General features: G+C 36.1%; 1 protein-coding gene across 6 annotated transcripts in view; it reads left to right on the top strand.

Moving 5' to 3' along the window:
- Nucleotides 1-21129, top strand: part of PBX3 (PBX homeobox 3) — a 225995-nt gene that overhangs the window by 124532 nt on the left and 80334 nt on the right. The window contains exon 1 of one of the 6 annotated variants that reach the window (XM_074016537.1): nucleotides 8153-21129. This exon is cut by the window's right edge and continues 17717 nt beyond it. The exons of the other annotated variants lie outside the window; for them this stretch is intronic. The gene's annotated coding sequence lies outside the window, so the exon portion shown is untranslated. Of the gene's footprint in view, nucleotides 1-8152 lie in introns of those variants that run through there. 6 annotated transcript variants of the gene reach the window in all.

Below are 21129 nucleotides of genomic sequence, written 5' to 3'. Positions count from 1 at the left end.
CACAATGTTGTCCAGGCTCGTCTCAAACTCCTTAACTCAAGCGATCTGGTCAACTTGACTTTCCAAAGTGCTGGGATTACAGGTCCGAGCCACTACACCCAGACTGCCGCAGTTTTTTTGTTTGTTTGTTTTGTTTTTGAGATGGAGTCTCGCTCTGTCTCCCAGGCTGGAGTGCAGGGACGCGATCTCGGCTCACTGCAAGCTCCGCTTCCCGGGTTCACGCCATTCTCCTGCCTCAGCCTCCTGAGTAGCTGGGACTACAGGTGCCCACCACTGCACCTGGCAAATTTTTGTTGTATTTTTTAGTAGAGACGGGGTTTCACCATGTTAGCCAGGATGGTCTCGATCTTCTGACCTTGTGATCTGCCCGCCTCAGCCTCTCAAAGTGTTGGGATTACAGGCGTGAGCCACCGTGCCCAGCCTTTTTTTTTTTTTTTTTTTTTTTACATGCTTCCTGTGTTCTAGGCACTGTGCCAAGCGCTTTGTATGGATGAATTTGTTCATTTAGTTTTCATAAGAACCCTATGAGGAGGTACTGTTATACCCATTTTATAAAGAAAACGAAACCCAGAGATGTTAACATTGATTTTATTTTTACATTTGAAAATAGATTGTAGTTCAATTTCTGGCCATATGGGTAGATTGAATGTGCAGGAAAACCTCACCTGTCATAGAACACTTGAAAATGCTGGCTATACAGTAAAGAACTTCATTTCCGAAGCATGGCTGAGCCAGTGTAGTGAAGTAAGACATAAATGTTGGCCAGAAGAAAGGACAGAGAGTGATTCCACAGATATGAGAGATGGCATTTATTCCAGGGCTGTGGAGTAGGGGGTGTCTGTCAGTCTTGATGACCTAAATGTAGGTTTTGAGGGGATATGTGCAGCTTAAGAAACAAAATCAGAGCTCTTCACATAAAGCCAGAACCTCTAAAAGGAGAGTACTCTGAGAGTGAACTTGCCCATGGCCGCAGGTGAGACAGACCTTAGCCATATCCTACATTCAGTTGATTTGGTAATGGAAATCATATTTTCCTTAAGGCCCAAGAAGGTTCATGTTGAAAATTCAGTTTGAAGTGAATTGTTAGTACTCCTAGGCATCTGTAAAATGCCTGTCTTTTCTGGAGGAAAGCACTTAAAACACAGGTGTCTAAAAATTCACACAGATGAATTTTTGAGGGCCACCGGCTCACAATTAAAACAGTGAAGAAATAGAAAAAAAAGAAAATACCTGAGTTTAAAAAGCCACCATGACTATGAGTTAGCAGAAACATCAAACTGCAGGATCAGGCTGAGAAAGTCTGAAGATATTTGTATCATCAGGTACAGCAAATAAGGTAAGCGTATTTTTTAAAAATTCAAGATTGAGGCCGGGCGCGGTGGCTCAAACACCTGTAATCCCAGCCCGTTGGGAGGCTGAGGCAGGCGGATCACGAGGTCAGGAGATCGAGACCATCCTGGCGAACACGGTGAAACCCCATCTCTACTAAAAATACAAAAAAATTAGCCGGGCATGGTGGCGGGCACCTGTAGTCCCAGCTTCTAGGGAGGCTGAGGCAGGAGAATGGCGTGAACCTGGGAGGCGGTGGAGCTTGCGATGAGCGGAGATTGCGCCACTGCATTCCAGCCTGGGAGACAGAGCGAGACTCCGTCTCAAAAAAAAAAAATTCTAGATTGAAAGTTGTTGAACCAAACAGGACACCATTAAAAGTAACAAGACAGTTGTGAAAAGCAAAGCAAATTCTTAGAAATGGCTTAAGATGAGAATTAGTGGACAATGGATAATGAAGAAATTACCTAGCATACAGTACAATGAAGAGACAGAAAATATGAAAAAGATGTAGAAAGCCCAACAAACATTTAATTTATAGTTCCAGAAATAAAGAATTAAAAAATTGGAGAAGAAGCAATATTCAAGTAGATACTTAGCTGAGAATATGTCAGAATTGACGAAATATACTGGTATTCAAATTCAGGTAGCTCAGTGAATTCTAACTGGGATAAATGGGAAGATATCATCACCAAGGTTTATTATAAGGAAATTGCAGAACCCCAAAGATTAAAGAAAAACAATTCTCTAAATCATAGAAAAGAGCAACAATGAATAAACAGACAGCTAGCTTCTCAGCAGGAGCAATATGAGCTAGAATTCAATGAAATAATTTCAAAGTGCTAAGAGAAATTAACTAGAATTATCAACCTAGAGTTGTCTATCCATGGAAAATACCTGGAGCATGGGCAAAATAATCTTCAGACTCATAATTGAAAGCTTTCACTACCAATAGAATTACACTAAAATAATTTCTAAAGGATATATTTTAAGAAAAAATAAAAACCCTCAGAATGTGTGAGTAGCAACAATAATGAGAAAGGAAAATAGGAAATTTGTGGGTATTGACCATGTAAAAATTTTTGGTAAAATTTGTGGATAAGGGTTGACCACAAATTAGTCCCTTTTCATGCTGCTGATAAAGACCTACCTGAGACTGAGTAATTTATAAAGAAAAAGAGGTTCAGTGGACTCACAGTTCCACATGTCTGGGGAAGCTTCACAATCATGGCGGAAGGCGAAAGGCAGATCTTTTGTTTTGTTTTTTTTTTTTTTTTGAGACAGTCTCACTCTGTTGCCTAGGCTGCTCACTGCAACCTTTGCCTCATGGGTTCAAGGGATTCTCCTGCCTCAGTCTTCCAAGTAGCTGGGATTGCAGGTGTGTGCCACCATGCCTGGCTAATTTTTGTGTTTTTAGTAGAGATGGGGTTTCACCGTGTTGGCCAGACTGGTCTCAAACTCCTGACCTCAAGTGATCCACCCGCCTTGGCTCCCAAAGTGCTGGGATTACAGTTGTGAGCCACCACGTCCAGCTGAAAGACACATCTTACATGGTGGTAGACAAGAGAGAATTTGTGGAGGGAAATACCCCCTTATAAAACCATCATATCAGCCTGGGCGATCTGACAGAGTGAGACACTGTCAAACAAACAAACAAACAAACAAAAAAAACCCATCACATCTCATGAGACTTATTTACTATCATAAGAGCAGCTCAGGAAAGACCCACTCCCGTGATTCAGTTACATCCCACTGGGTCCGTCCCACAAATTGTGGGAGTTACAATTCAAGATGAGATTTGGGTGGGGACACACCCAAACCCTATCACCACGTAAAGTAATATCTAATTTGTAGAGATTAAAGAAATCAAGATAACTTAAATCTTGGGTGAAAGTTAGGAGAGTGGTCGTCAGAATTAAAGCATTTTAAGGTTCATTTATTGTCTGGACAAGAATAAAGATTTTGATTATCAGGAAATACAAATAAAACCACAGGGAGACATTGTTTATATACCAAATTGTCAAAAATTAAAAAGTCTTGTAATACCAAGTTTTACTGAGGGTGTGGAGCATCGGAAACTTTTGTTCACTGGTGGGTGTATAAATTGAATAATTTCAGCTTGGAACATTGCCTAGCAAAATTGAAGGCATGTATACATACCCAACCAATCTAGCAATTCCATTTTCAGATATAAAGTCTTGAAAAACTCACATGTTTACAGAGACATGTAAAAAGTTGTTTAAATCATTATTGTAAACAATGGTTAAAAACTAGAAAAAATAGACCAGATGCGGTGTCTCATGCCTGTAATCCCAGCACTTTGGGAGGCTGAGGTGGGCAGATCATGAGGTCAGGTGTTTGAGACCAGCCTGGCCAACATAGTGAAACCCCGTCTCTACTAAAAACAAAAATTAGCCAGGTGTGGTGGTGGGCGCTTGTAGTCACAGCTACAGGCTGAGGCAGAAGAATCACCTTGAACCCGGGAGGTGGAGCTGAGATTGTGCCACTGCACTCCAGCCTGGGTGACAGTGCGAGACTCCGTCTCAAAAAAATAAACAAACAAAAAAATCTAGAAAAACCCAGGTGTTCATGAATAATAAAATGGACAACAATAATGAATAGGTCAACAATGGAAGATGACACAGCAATGAGTAGGAATGTACTCTTCCACATTCAAGAACACAATAGCACATGTAGAATGTTGAATGAAAGAAGCAAGACATAACAGAAAACATTATATAATTCCATTTATATAACATTCAAACAAAGTAAGAATGAAGCTATAGTGTTAGGGGTGCATAGATGGTAATATTATTAAAAGGACTGAAATATCTTACTGATAAATCTTTATATTGATTATAGGTTACAATGATAATATTTCAGATATATTGGGTTAATTAAAATATATTACAATTAGTTTTACTTTTAAAAAACTAAAATATGGCTGGTAGAAAATTTAAAATTGTATATGGGGATCTCATTACATTTCTATGGGACAGAGCTCTAGAGGCAAGAATAGAATTGATATTGAGATAGGGCACAAAGTTGCTTCTAGGAAGGTGACAAAGTTGTCTTTCTTGACCTAGGTAGTGGTTACATGGATGATGCTCTATGGTCTTTTTCTATACATATGTGTGTAAAAATGCATCTTTCTGTGTATATATCTCATAATTTAAAAACGTATTGAAATATTGATATTGAAGAAGTTTACGGGGTAACCATTAAAAAAATTAGATTGAGTAGATTGTATGTCTTCCAGACTACTAAAGGCAGAAAAATGAAATGGTAAGGGCAGAAAAATTAGAGTAACTAATTCAATCCAAAAGAAGGCAAGAAAGGAGAAGAATATAAGAAACAAAACAGGGCAAATAGAAAGTATAAAATGATTTGGGAGAAATAAATCTAAATATATCTTATCACAGCACATGTTAAAGGATTTTAAAAGGTTACAAGAGAAAAGGTAAAGATTGTCAGAGGGAACTAAACAAACAAATAGATACCAAACAAGTAACAAAAACCTTACAACACACTTATTTACAAGGGACATGCCTTATGTGAAAGGGCACAGAAAAGTTGATTGTAAGATGATGGGAAAAGATATACCAACCGCTAACAGAAGGAAAGGAATAGCTATATGGTATCAGATAAAGTAAACCTGAAAGTGAAGGCAACAAGCATTTCTAGGTTGGGCATCGTGGTTCATGCCTGTCTAGCCAGGAATTCCAGACCAGCCTGGGCAACATAGGGAGACACACATCTCACAAAAAAATTTTAAAAATAGCTGGATGTGGTGGCACACACCTGTAGTCCTAGCTACTCTGGAGGCTGAGGCAGGAGGATCGCTTGAGCCCAGGAATTTGAGGCTGCAGTGACCTATGATCATGCCACTGCACTCCAGTCTGGGTGAAAGAGTGAGATCTTGTCTCAAAAAAAGAATTAAAAATATAATAATAAATAAACATTTCTAGCGATAAAGAGGGTCACTATATCTTGATAAATGGTCCAATTAGACAGGAGAAGTTTAACAGTACTAAATGTGTAGGCTTAAAAACATAGCTTCAAACTATAAAGCAAAAATTGACAGAATTTCAAGGAGAAATAGATTCCTAATTGTTGGAGAGATGTATCATACCCCTATTGGCAAATGATAGAATAATCAGACAAAAATCTGTAAACATATAGAAAAATTTAATAATACAATTAACAAACTTGACTCAGTGGACATGTGAAGAATATATCACCAGCAACTACAGAATATGCATTTTTTCCTCAAGAATATGTAGGAACACTGAAAAAAACTTAACTATGAGCCAAACTTTAACAAATTGGAGAGAATCAGCATGACACATACCATATTCTCTTATAACAAAACAAGTGGTTATAAATGAACAAATATAACTAAAAAATAAGTAATTCCTACAACATTTGGAAGTTTAAAATTTTTTCTAAATCATTCTCAAGTCAAAGAAATTATGGAGAAATTGTTAAGTTCTTTAACTGATTAAAAATGATAAAAGTATATTTTACACCAACACTTAGGAAGTATGACTAAAGCTTTATATTATTTTTAGCTTTAAATGCTTACATTATAAAGATTTTTAAAGTCTTCAAGTTAATTGGCTAAAATTCAACTTCAGAACTTAAAAGAACAGCTAGATAAACCCAAAGGAAAATAGAAAAAAGGGAGTAATAAAAACTTAAAGATGAGTTAAAGAAAAAGAAAACAAAGATACAGTGCGAAGCATCAACAAAGCAAAAGTTTGTGCTTTGAAAATTTATGAAATTGACAAACCTCTGGTAAAGATTTATCAAATGCAAACAAAAAAGAAGGAAAGAAGGAAAAGACACAGAGAAGAAGCACAAATAAATACCACTGGATCTGAAAGAAGATAAAGCATATACAGCAGAAATTAAAAAGAAGGAATATCCTGAACACTTTATCAATACATTTGACATCTTGGGTGAAATGAAACATTGGTAGAAATACACAAATGAGTAAATCCTGTCTCAAGAAGATACAGAAAATGTTTGTAATCTTACAATCATTAAATAAAGTCAGTAGTTTAAAATATTGCCACAAAGAGAACATCAGGACCAGAAGATTTTTCTATGGAATTCTAAACATTCAATGAATTGATGATTTCAATTTCACACAAATTATATACTGTTGCAAACAAAAGTATACTCTAAAACTAATTATATAACATTAATATAACTGTGATATTGAAATAGGTAACAATACAAGAAAGGAAAATGACAGGCTAATCTTATTCACAATATAGATGGAAAAAAACCCAAAATGTTGCCAAAGTGAGTCCAGCAATGCATAGACATATAATATGGTTCAGCTTATGTCATTAATGCAATATTGGACTATCATTGGAAACGTTAGTAAAGATAGAAGACGTGAACAATACTATCAATGAGCTTGACCTAATTGACAATTTCACTCTACCCCGTAAGTGCAGAATATGCATTCTTTTCAAGTGCACATGGAACATTCACCAAGATAGAATACATTAAATGAATCTGTATTAACTTAAAATTCTAAGTGTTGGCAAGAATGAGGAGCAACAGAAACTGTCATGTATTGCCAGTGGGAATATAAATTGGTACAATTATTGGAAAATAATTTGGCAAAAGCTAGCAAAGTCAAAGATTGGCATACCCTATAAACTTGGAGCTCTTCTCTTAGGTAGATACCCTAGAGAAAAGTTTGCACATGTCTTTCTAGAAATATGTATTTGAATGTCCATAGCAGCTTTGTTTATCATAGCAAAAAAGGGCAAAACCCTGCCCAAAAGTCCATCAGTTGCTCAATGAATACATCAAATATTTTACTTTCATTCAGTTGAATACTGCATAATCATGAAGTAATAATATGGATGGATGCTGATTTCAAAAAGCAAGCACCAGGAAACTTCTGCTTCTGGCTATGACTGAAACTCCATATCTATCTCCCTGGCCCATGCACTAGTTTCTTTGGGGATAGATACATGGAACTCCTAGTGTACATACATTTTTATTTATAATAGATACTGCTAAATTACCCATTAGAAAAAGTAACTTACCAATTCGCGTTCTTCTCATTCTTCTCATTTCTTTATACATGTTTTGTTTTGTAGTTGAAATAACTTATTTTTACAATGTTGTGAGCTTTTCTCCTTAGTACTATAATGTAAGCACTTTCCATGTTAGCAATTTTTCTAATTTATTAGAATAATTTTATTGACTATACTATTTGAGTGACTGTTTTTTGACTTCCTTAATCATTTCCATCTTCTGGGACATTTCAGTTGTCTTTTGGTTTTCATTATTATAAATAATATTATAATGAACATCTTTGCGAAAAAGTATGTCTTTTGAAGGCTCATTAAGGCTAACTAGATAGGGAAGGGAAGGACGTTCTACTTTAAGAGAACGGGTGCAGAGATTTGAAAAATTGGCATTTGGGTGGCACTCAGTAAATGATTATTCTGATAACCTACCAACTAGAATTCTTGGTTGTAGTTCTTGGTTCAGTCTTCCTGACATTCCGCCACCACCTTGCTTTTCTAATATAGCTTCCTATGATACTGCTTATATCATGCTACTCAAACATTTAATTATTCCCCACCACCTGTAGGATGAAGTTCAAACTCTCTAGCCTGGAATTTTTCGCTATTTATAAATTGAGTTTTCATTCTTTTGTTCATTCAGCCGCCATTTATTGTGTACTAACTATATACCAGATGCTGGTGATAGTTACAAATTACAAACAATGATACACATGCTTATAGGATTTTGAAGAAAAGCATCTAAGAAGTTTCAAGATTCAGAGAAGGCTTAATTTCTCACACTCCCTTATGTCCTTTTGTCCTTGTCAGACTGGTCTACTTTCTTTCCTTAAGGACAATTAATTTCTGCCTTACAGTTCAATAATAATACAAAAAACTCCCCATATCATTTTCTGTAGTATGCTTTACATGTATATCATGTTTTGTGGCTCCCCTTTAGCTAATATGCTGTGTACTTCCTTTAGGATACCTTCCTCCCCTAAATCATAAAACTTATTTTTTGTATCACTCATTTGGCTTTTATTTCCCACTTGTACTGTTTAATGATAGTTATTTAAGAATGGAATTAAATAATATAACAATATTATTTTCTAATTTGTTTTACAAATAGATTTTAATTATTGGCCCCTGAACAACACAGGTTTGAATTGTGTGGGTCCACTTATACTCTGATTTCCTTCCACCTCTGCCACTCTTGAGACAGCAAGACCAACCCCTTTCCTCTTCCTCCTCCTCCCCTTCAGCCTACTGAGTGCGAAGATGAGGATGAAGACCTTTGTGATGATCTAGTTCCACTAAATGAACAGTAAATATATTTTCTCTTCCTTAATATTTTCTTAATAACATTTTATTTTCTGTAACTTTATTGAGAGAACTCAGTATATAATATATGTAACATACAAAATAGATGTTAATCGACTCTTTATGTTATCAGTAAGGCTTCCTTCCGGTCAGCAGTAGGCTATTAGAAGTTAAGTTTTTGGGGAGTCAAAAGTTATACTCAGATTTTCGGCTGTGTAGGGGCTGGTGCCCCTAACCCCTGCATTGTTTAAGGGTCAGCTGCATTTAAATCTTGTGGTGTTATCTTACTTTTTTATATGTGTATGTCTTGTTTTTTTTTTTTTGAGATGAAGGCTGGAGTGCGGTGGTGTGATCTCAGCTCACTGCAACCTCCGCCTCCCAGGTTCAAGTGATTCTCCTGCCTCAGCCTCCCAGGTAGCTGGTGTGCCACCACACCCAGCTAATTTTTGTCTTTTTAGTAGAGATGGGGTTTCACCATATTGGCCAGGCTGGTCTTGAACGCCAAAAATGTTGGGATTACAGGCGTGAGCCACCGCGCCTGGCACGTGTATGTCTTTCTAGTGAGATTATAAACAGCTTGAGGACAGGAACAATGTCATGCACAATTTCTCTTCCCTGAGAGGCACACATGGATCCTGTGGGATTGGCATATAGAAGGTTTTAAATAAACATTTGTTGAATGAATGCACATTGATTTCATAAACCAAAAAATCAGAATACCGTAATAATAAAACCTTCCCTACTTAACCATGAAAGAGTCTTTTCTCATCACAAAATAAGCCTCGGATTTCCATCCCATACCCCACTTGTTTTAGACAAATCTATTTGGGTTTGCAGTTTCAGCTAGATACGGCTTTCTAGTACTTCTTCTAGGACTTGTGGCATTATAAATCAGTGTTGTATCTTCTGTTACACCAGATGGCATTAGCTCTTTGTTGTGTATGTCAAAGAGCTACGTAAGTGTGTGAAAACAGAGAAATTAAGAGATATGCTTAACCCATAAAATCTCTCCTTTTCTCAGTTTTCTCTTTACTAATATATTCTATTTTTTTATCACAATATAATCTTTTTTTAGCCCCCTTTTCCCAAGTTATCAATATAGTCTTTTATTTCCATCTTACTTCCACTTTACATATCATGCTCCATAACATTTTCAGAATCTGAACCTGTCTTCAGTTCCACATTACAGTCCTACTTCTGGCCCTTGTTACTTTACATTTGGACATCTATATCATTGTTAATATCATCATCAACAACATCAACAATTACTGAGTGCCTATCACGTGCTGGGCATTGGGGCAGTTTGTCGTCTTACCAGACTTATCATCAGTTTGATGAGATATGAGAATTAGTCTTAATCTTTTGCCTTCTTTCCAACCCCACCAATCCTTTGGTTATTAAATTGTTTTGCTTAGAGTTCACCATCATATACCCACTGCACCTGACTAGTTAGCAGCTTTATATTCCATTCAGTGTTGTTGGTGTTTCTTGGTAGTGGAATGAGAAAAAAACACAAGGGAAAGTATACAACCATAGTAACTCTTTACTGATTTTGCCACCATTATGGTAAATTGTGATTTGTGGAAATGGAATCTCTTTTATCAAAGGTTGACTATCAGTTCCTTTTTCTGGAGAGAAGTCATTAGTTAACGCAGCTCAAGGATTTGTCTGAGAAGAGCTGCACATCAGTTAGAATGCTAATTCACTCAACTGGCAGCAAGCACAGTGAAATGACAGCTTGGAGGGGGGTAAGAGGAGTGTCTGAAAATGGCAGCAGATTGGTATTTCGAAAGGGGAGGGAAATTTCATAATGATGAATAAGAAAGATGACATTTGGTGCTCACATTTAACTTGCATTGGATGTCCATATAAGGGTCAGTATGCATAACCTCTCTTGATTAGGCCTCCGGCTGCCCAGCAGCTGACTGGGTGTATACCCTTCAGACTGTAACCAAAAGAAAGGCCTAGATAATTAGGCCAAGTTGAACTGCAGGAGGTAGCCAGCCTCTCTGCTGCCTTTTGTATATTCATGACCCAGCTTGATTGATGGAAGGACAGTGTTTGGTGACACTGTCATTTGCAAGTTGAAAGGTAGACTACAGGCTGGAGCCAAGATCAGATGTGCTTTAAAGAGTCCTACAATAAACTCATTTGGATGCTGATGATGTTCACATATGCATTTCTTTGTTTCTTACTGTTTCTCAGGGACATCTGTTAATTTGTAGGAATTAGCTTGGTTTTCAGTTAAAACCTCACACTAAGTTACAGGATAGTTTTGTTTAAAAAGTTGTACAAAGTTGTTAGTGATATAAGAGGTGATGTGAGTCTCAGATGTTTTTATGTGATATTTTCACCTTCTTATGTAGGAACTTAAAAGTATTCTTTTTTGTATATATCTTTTGAGTGACGACATCACTAGAAGTGAGTGATTTTTTTTTCCCCATGGAAGGACTTAAATGAAATTATTTGTGTATTTTTCATATTTCAGAAATCTTAAGCACTGCTGTCAAAACTTTTCCAATGAATGTTGCTTTTACAAAGACATGCTATTTTTTTTTTTTTTTGAGACGGAGTCTCACTCTGTCGCCCAGGCTGGAGTGCAGTGGCGCAATCTCAGCTCACTCAGCTCACTGCAACCTCCGCCTCCTGGGTTTAGGTGACTCTCCTGCCTCAGCCTCCTGAGTAGCTGGGACTGCAGGTGCACTCCACCATGCCTGGCTAATTTTTGTACTTTTAGTAGAGATGGGATTTCACCATATTGGCCAGGCTGATCTTGAACTCCTGACCTCGTGATCCGCCCACCTCGGCCTCCCAACGTTCTGGAATTATAGGCGTGAGCCACCATGCCCAGCCAAAGACATGCTATTCTTTATCAGAAGGTATATGAACACATAAAGTTTGTTTTTAATATGATAGCCCATAGGAAAAGTCTTTTTTCATTCCAAAATCCTTTCTGTTTACTGAAAAAGTTGATTAATTTCAAACTTGTGGCAAGTGGGTTGAAAGTGCTAAGTTAGAATCATAAAGCAGAAATATAAGGCTGACTTCAGGAGAATCTTCAAATTGTAGAACCTAAGTTATCACAAATTATTAGAAGAATAAATACCACATTTTGTTGATTAAAAGGACATTAAGAAAGGTAAGGGAAGATTGAGGATTATTGATGTACCAGTTTCACCAATATTAAGCTATTATTTTGAGGAATGCCACATAGATGTGAACACTAGTTATTTTTATTTTTTAATACCTTTTATTACATGGATGCTTTTGGAAGATAGAGTTGTTCTGGCATAGCTAAATGATTATCAGTCTGAAAATGGTTTGAATACTTTCTCTGGGAAAGTCCTTAGATGTTTTATATGTTACCTAACTTCTGTTAGTTACCAGACTTCAGGTAATATACATAAAAACTCTTTGTACACTATAAAGAACTATAAAAATGTAAATAGTAATAATAGTAGCTATTGTTGACATGGTTGTTATTGTTATTATTATTATTACTATTATTATTATTATTATTTTTGAGACAGAGTCTCACTCTGCTGCCCAGGCGGAAGTGCAGTGGTGCGATCTCGGCTCACTGCACCCTCTGCCTCCCGGGTTCAAGCAATTCTCCTGTCTCAGCCTCTTGAGTAGCTGGGATTACAGGTGCACACCACCATGCCCAGCTAATTTTTGTGTTTTTAGTAGAGACGGGGTTTCCCCATGTTGGCCAGGCTGGTCTTGAACTCCTGACCTCGTGATCCACCTGCGTTGGCCTCCCAAAGTGTTGGGATTACAGGTGTGAGCCACTGTGCTCAACTGTCATTATTATTGTTAACTAATTTCAGGTCGCTATAACAAACATACCAGTGCAAGAGATAAAGTGCCCCTCTCATTACACTTAAGCAAAATGGCAAAGGGAGACTTTATTAGCACTTCCAGTTATTTTCAATATTAATTATCTGACTTTTCTCTTCATCACCTGATGCTACAAATAGCAGTCTCTCCAGCTGACAGTAATGTTCTTGTAAAGAAGGTTCTGGAGGGTGTTGGAAACACTCTGATTACTACAGAAATCATGCTTTTTCTAAATTAATTTCAGTCTTAAGTGACATTTAAGATAGGCATCTGGAATGTAGTATCCTAAGTCTGTATAGTATTCAAAAAATCTTTTGCTGTAATTTGTGGTAATTATTTAAAAATCAAACAGTTATATTTTAGCAGAAAAAGTTTTAATATGGCCGGGCACGGTGGCTCACGCCTGTAATCCCAGCACTTTGGGAGGCCGAGGCGGGCGGATCACAAGGTCAGGAGATCGAGACCACGGTGAAACCCCGTCTCTACTAAAAATACAAAAAATTAGCCAGGCGCGGTTGTGGGCGCCTGTAGTCCCAGCTACTCGGGAGGCTGAGGCAGGAGAATGGCGTGAACCCGGGAGGCGGAGCTTGCAGTGAGCCGAGATCGCGCCACTGCACTCCAGCCTGGGCGACAGAGCCAGACTCCGTCTCAAAAAAAAAAAAAAAAAAAAAAAAAGTTTTAATATATCCAAAATGTTAATGAAAGTGTCATTTTTTGCACTTATATTGTGTCATGATTTTCAAATGCTGGATTTTCTTTTAGAGTTTTCTTACTAAAAATTAAAAGCAAGGTGTACATTTTTTGTGCAATAAAGTAGAAATAAAAAACTGTCTTATTGAATAGAACCATTTTTTTAAAAAGAGAGTTATGCTTTCTTGAACTGCATTTAGGTGTATTGTGCATTTTACTGCTATAGAGCAATATTCTCAATGTGTTAGTTAATGTTTTTCTCATTAAGTCTTTTCAAAACTTAAGGGTGTCACTTTGACAGGAAATTCTGGATCTTTCCCAGTGATAAAATAAACTTGACACTTGTTTCATGAAGGCATCTTTTCCTTGCTTATCAGCTCTTCAATTTATGGCTGTGCTTTGAAATTTGTGCCTGTGACTCTCATCTTTGTATTTACTCCAATTAACACATAAACCCTAATTAGCCAGATCAAGGGACTTGGGAGTCCATAAATGGAAAGTGACATGGCAGAGCTTGGCAGCTGGCATCAAGGCAAGGTGACAAAAATAGGGAAGTATCAATTAGATGACATTGATGGTAAAGCTGTGTGCTGGGATGGTAGATTTTAACAGCTCTCTGTGTCATTGGCTGCTGACTGTAGGATAGGAGTATAGGAATTAGTTGGTAAATTGACAGCTAAGTTAAAGTACTGAACTTTTGGTAGAATTTAAAAACAATAATAAAAACTCGTCACCAATTTAATTTAGTTTTACATAATCACTGGCAATATAATTATACATTTCTACCAGAATCAATTTTTGTGAATCTCCCTGTTGATTTAGTTTCCAAATTTTTACTTTTTTACTATTTTATTATCATTATTAGTATTATTTTTAATTATTAAAAATCGAGACAGGGTCTTGCGCTATGTCCGAGGCTAGAGTGTAGCAGTAGCACAACCGTAGCTCCTGCATCTTGGAACTCCTGGCCCTCAAGTGATGCTCCTGTCTTGGCCTCCCAAAGCCAAATTTTAAAATGATTACTTAGATGTATAGAAATCCTTATTTGAGTCTAGACTTACAAATCCTTAAGAGCCTTAATAATTTCCTACTCTAATGTTTTTTTGGGGAGGAGTAGGCCAATTGGGTGGATTTGGGAGGATCCATTATCATTAAGTATTTACCAAGGGCTGGGTGCAATGGTTTATGCCTATAATCCCAGCCTGCAATCCCAGCACTTGGGGAGGCTGAGACAGGAAGATCATTTGAGGCCAGGAGTTCGAGACCAGCCTGGGCAACATAATGAGACTGCATCTCTGCAAAATAAATAAATACATAATAAAAAATAAAATGAAAATTAAAAAATAGCCAGGTGTGGTGGCTCATGCTGGTAATCCTAGCTACTATGGAGGATGAGGTGGGAGGGTTGCTTGAACCCAGGAGTTTCAGACTGCAGTGAGCTGTGATCACTGCACTGCAGCATGGGGGACAGGGAGAACCTGTCTGGAAATTTTTTTTTTATTTTTACTAAATTCCAGTCTGCAATTTTGGATTACAGATGTAATTCAGCAATGAAAAAGTTTAGAACTTTGTAAACATTATTTCAGTTTTAGAAATCTAATGTTACAAAAAAAGACTTGTGTCTCAAATGAAGAGTTTTATCAGGCTTTGTGTATCTCTCATTACTTAGGAGGGCAATAGAAGTTAAATATATAAGAGCTGAGCTGCTTCTCTCATTTTGTAGTTTCAGCTGCCTGGTCTTTAACATTGGTTCTATTTTTTAAGTGAGTGGTTGGGTATTTGTAAAGAAGGCTCTATAGGTTACTGGAAACATGCTCTGTGATCACTACAGAAATCATGCACACTTCAACAGATTTAGAATTGAATTTAGAACCAAAGAATGAAGGAGTTTATTCTTTCATCTTAAGACTTGGATGTTGTCAATTAGATATTAGACGGTAGAAGTTATATATTGAGTTTCTTCATTTTGGATAGCCCATGGCTCTGTAAGCTTAGTTGGTATTTTGCCTGCATGTAGATATGGTCTGTAGTTATTCAAGCTGTGTTTTTTAAACTTAGGTTTTAAACTGAAATTACTTTAGTCGCTATATACCCCCATTTCAAGCACTGCAGAAAATGGGGAAAAGAACTCTTAAATGATGTATTTGAAAAGTTGCTGTTTTAGAGAAGTATTTGCAACATTAGAAATCTGACAGAAGGTCCATTTACATAAATGTTTAACTGAAGACACAGAAACATGTACCAAAATGAAAATGTTTCATACATTAATTTGCTGCAGAAGGAACTAACATAACAATTAGAATAACATTCTGCCTACTTAGATTTAAATTTCCTAGGGCAGCGATAATACATAGTGTTGATGTAGTTTAAGTCTTTTAATATATACAATCGTTTATTCTGTTGTTAAAATGAATTCTAGTGTTTTAAAACATTCAAACATGGTAAACTTACGTAACTAGAAAAAGGTGTTAGGCTTACAGTTTCTAGTTCTCTCATCAATTTAAGTTCTCTCATCAGCTCAGGGTCCATCAGAAATACTTAAACAGTTTCTTTTCTAGCTTGGCAAAGAAATGATGTCTGTATTTTGTAATTGTGAAAATACCAGATGCTGTCATGAAAACAGTGAACCTAACTAATACAAAAGTAATCTATACGAGGCTATTTTGTTTTCTTGCCATTTTCAATCATTCTTGTCAGTGATACTTTTTTTCATGGCCAAGTTGGTAACCTTCTTTATAAGGAACACCCTAGCAACAACTAAATATATGCTATGACTTTTTTACACCAAGGACAAAATTGTGAATTTTTAAAATCAAATGGTTTCCATCCTAGTTGCGTAGCTGATCTCTTGACTTTTTTTAAATTTTTTCTTTTTTTGGCATGCTGATCCCAGTTGCATGGTCATATGTTGTAAACCACATGGAACTATTTCAAACTGTGATGGGGAATGTAGCAACTGCAAACATTCCTCCTTGAAGCAAGTGGTTGTCCTAAACTGAGCACTGTAGAATAAAAATGGAAACATAAAAATAGCAGTTGGAAAGATAAAACAGCATTTATAGTACTAATAAAACCGTTGTGGCTTCCACAGGAAAACATGCTTTGTAACCTAATGCTTACCTGAAAGGACTGTCGAGTTTCTGAGAGTTATAGCTGTTTTTGTAAGAGAAGCACAGAGATTTGCTTGAGGGCTGAGTGATAGATTCGCCTGCCTGAAGCATCCCAGTGTGTTTATACATGGCTTGTATGGCAGCTTTCATAAGACATTTACCCCATGATTTGCGATGAGCTTATGTGTGAATAATTAATGGCAATTAATCCTTAATTACAGTAATTAGGCAAGTCACAGGAAATTAAGCTGCAGCTGGAGAAGACCATGCCTGGGAAGAGAGGATTGGGGGCTGTGTGAACGTGCCATTTACTGACAGCATTACTAGGATGCGCAGTATTCAGCAGCTTTGGCATTTCTATTGGCAGCCTTGGGTAGGACAAGAGTGCTCTGCATTAGAAGCAATCTATAGTTGTCTACAAGAGTTTTAAGTTCAAGTGCCAAAATGTTGTGTTGCATATGGTGATTATCTAAGTTTATTGGTTGCCATAACTCAAATGAGTGTAATTGTTTTTGGCTTGATAACAGTGACATTAGAAACAGGAGCTTTTATGCATTCATAGGTTCTATTGGCATGAGCCATGATGCAACTTTTAGAAACAATTCATCCAGGTTTGCAATTATGAAGCAGATAATGTGATTGTCTAGAAATTGAGAAAATTTCAATCAAGAACAACAGAACCTATACTCTCTTGGTTGAGGAGTTAATTACTTTATTACTAGTTGTCTTTCCCAGTTAAGCAATGGGTAGTACACATTATACAGGAAATATTCATTGACTACATACTCCAAATGTAGGAAAGACTGAGACTGTAAAAATTTTAAATCATTCACACTAAATGCTAACAAATGCTAGTGTGGAAGAATCTAAAAAGAGTATTTTATAAACAAGCAAAGCAACCACTGCATAGAGAGCAGCACTTCCCTGTAAGTACCTTGTAAGAGATGTTTATGATCCTTTATTTGGGGATGCATAACTTCTTTCATCATCTATGGGGAATTAAAAAAATCATATGGCTATTGTATACCTAGATAAAAGCACGTAGAAAGAAGTATCATTATGACTTTCAGTATATTTTCATAATTAATTACAAATTTGAGCATGAGAAATACATTTACCCATTGAATTATAATGTTTATCATTCGTTTTTCTCTTTGCACTTCAGGGCACAACAAGAAGTTGGGCACACAAGTTCAGCTTAGGTCAACTATTAAAGTAACCCAGATTATGAATCTGTTACAGTCATACAGCTATTATAATAAGTAGGGTGCTCCTTGATACCAACACAACTCTTGAGAAAAGGATGCATTTGTCAGATAAAGTAGATAAAAATACATACATAGTATTGCTTTTATAAAGTTCTATCATTTAGTTGGAGATATTTGTAATGACTTCATCTTTTGTCCTAGAAAGGAAATTTAGGTTTTTTTTTCCTTTATGGTTTGTGATCATAAATATTTAGGGCAATAGGCTATTTAGGTTATTAAATGTTAAATATGCAAAGCCTCTTTTTTCAAGAATATCTTTTCTTGTAAGACCAAATTGGTAGAGAGTGAAGTTATATGTACATATATAGATTATTCCCATCTGTACTTCTGGTTCACTTTAAAGAGGATGTAAGTCACGATATCCTAATAATGGTCTTGATTTTATAAATGATTTTTCCCCTTGAAATAAGCAACACATTCATTTTAATATGTAGAATCGGTTTGCTAGCAGGGCGACAGTTTAAAAAGGCTTCCAACTGTGACACAAGTGCAACCATATTGCTTCCTATTACTCGCGAAGGTAGTTGTTTAGAAGAGAGAATGTTCTCCCTGGAAATGTTTAAAGTGCTGTAATTTTATTTAGGATAATGAGGATTTATAACCATTTTGCCATATGAAAACCTGCCTTTAGACACAGTGAAATAGGCTGTTTTGGTTATTGAATGTTCTTAACTGTAGGGGATGTGTGTGTGTGTGTGTGTGTGTGTGTGTGTGTGTGTGTATGTGTGTGTTTTACAGCAATAAGTGTTTACATTGGGGATTGTGCTGGTTTATTCTATATGTTGGCCTGTGATAAATATTAAAATATTAAATGATTCCATTCAAGTTTGGCCCATGTAAATGTTTACATTTCTTTGTACATGGGATTTCGCTGTATTGAAATGTAACCAAACAGAAAGTCTTTGTTCTTGTTTATAAAAATGATGTTAATAGTGACTGCTAGGTATCCCTGGGGCCCTGAGTCCTTGCAACTTTGCTCATGTAAGTTGTACTGGAGGAAGTTATTTTGAATGATGGGTAGATAGTGCATGGGGAAACAGTTGTGATTAAAAAGTGTATAGCAGGATCTATGTTTTTAATATTAAGTGTGACATTAATGTACTATGTGTTATTAAAAACTATTCTAGAAAATGTAAATTTGACTTATATTGTTAATGCTATATTCTATAGCACTGTCTCAAAACCCACTGTGGAATGGTTTATATAGGCCTCTGCCTCTGATATGGGAGGGGGAAGAAAGGAACAGAACAGTTAAGAGATTTTTATCAGGTTTTTATCTCCTCACTGAAAATCTTAGCTCTCAAAACATTTCTAATTTCCCTCATTTGAAGGTTCAAACAGTTTGAAATTACTGCCCGTGGATTGTTCTTGACATCCCGAATGGTAAATTTGAGCTGTGGAAATGCTGGAATGTGTTTTTGTGCTTTTCCTGAACAAGGGAATTCAACGGGTAAATTACAGTCATTTACTGGAAGTGTAATTTACTGAGAGCCTTTAGGCAAATGCAGGAGAAAGGACAGCAGCAGAATGGAAAAAACCAGCATAAAAACTGTTTTGTGTATTTTTTCCCTTTTCCCATTAAGTATTTATTCACATAAGAGTTTTATGAATTAATGGATGGTCCTACAATTAAGACAGATAACCTTTATTCATTTTTACCACTGATAGATCAAGTATTTCAGATAGTGATTGCTGTGTGAAAATTACAACTTGAACATTTCTGAAAAATTTTTTTATTTTGCATTTAAATCCATCTTTGCCTTATTGAAGACTTGAAGACTTTAAAGAGACATTACTTGTCTTCAGAATGATTATAGACTTCACTAATTTAGATTTTCACTATACAGCAGTTCAAATAATAAAAGTTTTTAATTTTGTTGGTGGACAAATTAGTAAAAAGGCTTTTCATGCTTTGGTCTTGGAAAATTACTATTCTACTTTTGTCACGTATCATAGATGAATCTCATTTTAAGAAGAAGACAACCCAGACCATTTTGGTTGTACGCACAGCTTTCAACCAACACAAGATAAATAACCCGGCCATTTTATTAAATTGTTGAAGAGAAATTTTATAAAATTGTCAACTAATTCTTTATAATATAAATATATAAACATTTGTGGTAATTCTTATAAACAGTTCTGACCAATTCCTTTCATGAAAAACAGAGTGCTCTGTAGTAATTGCTAAGCAAACAGAAAGCTGTGTTGCAAAGTGGTTTTGTATAGCATATTGTAATTTGACACTTAAGTTGTGCCCTGCATTACCCTGTGTCATAATTGATGGCTAAAGAAAAGCACATGCTATGCTAATCATTTGTTAGAATAGCTTGTTAAATTGTGGTTGCCAATTTAAAATAAACTATGGAATGCTTGTCTGTATTTTAAGGTTTTGTAGCCTACAGTTTTAAACAGTCATTTTGAAGCTGTTTTTTTTAACTTTATGTTGCGTATGCACGATTCTGCCTTTGCACACAAGGTCAGCATGTTTGCCAATTTAACAACATATTATCAAGAACAAAATCAATGAGCTCCAGGTTTCACATGAGTATCTCAAGGGACTTTTCTCTGTGTTTTTGTTTTTTTGTGTATTGATCCTTAATTTGGTATCTTTTTAAAAACAGTAAAATTGATATACATGAGATTTTAAGTTCTTAAAAGTAAAAAGTTCCAGAATTAGAAAGCTAATTTAGTTGTTATTAGAAAGTAAGGGTAAATTTATCTCATATTTATCAAGCATAGTGTCTGGACATAAAGCAGCATTTGTTAATATAGAAGTTATTAACTACAAAATGCCAATAAGAATTTTAGTGCAGTAAAATGAGGTTCAGGAGATAGATTACTGTGCATAATCAGCTTGCGAATTCTCATTTTTTAAGTGCAAATGTGTGATGAGTCAGTTATATCATATAAAGAGAGAGGAATCCAAACTTGGTGGAAATGTTGACTTACATGATAGGTATACATGATAGACGTCTACCACTAGTAAAAGAACTGAAGCATGGTGAGGAATATGTGCATTTAGACATAAAAGAAATGTTACCTCTGTGGAGAAAAATGATTTAATGTGGGTTATTCATTTTTAAGAGATTAAAAATGACTTGAATATAATACCTTTAATTTGTAATAATGGTCTGACGGGCTGCTTCCTGTCTAAAGTAAACCTTTTGATCGGCATGTCCATTTTGATCTGTTCTGTCGTGTAGTGTACTGAATTATTTTCAGTTATTGTACCTATATTTAATTAAGCCAGTAAAGACATGCAGATGGATTTAGCTCTCAATCATTCAGTAGACAAATACGTGTAAGGTTATTCTGTAGCATACAATTGACCCTTTGTGTGGAGGAATTCCTTGAGAACATTCAGGATTAAGTCACTCTGCTGTAGAAGAGAGGCAGCATACACGCTTTACCAGAAAACAGACACTCTCACTTGATGACATGTTTTGAGAGGGATACGATTTGATATTTCTTTTCTTTCATTCTTTTTCTTTTCTTTCTTTCTTTCTTTCTTTTTTTTTTTTTTTTTTTTTTTTT

This window comes from Macaca fascicularis, chromosome 15 (assembly GCF_037993035.2).
Source record: "Macaca fascicularis isolate 582-1 chromosome 15, T2T-MFA8v1.1".
Classification (NCBI taxonomy): Eukaryota; Metazoa; Chordata; class Mammalia; order Primates; family Cercopithecidae; genus Macaca; species Macaca fascicularis.
Note: the sequence above shows the minus strand (reverse complement) of the source record. Positions and strands in the feature narration are given on the sequence as shown.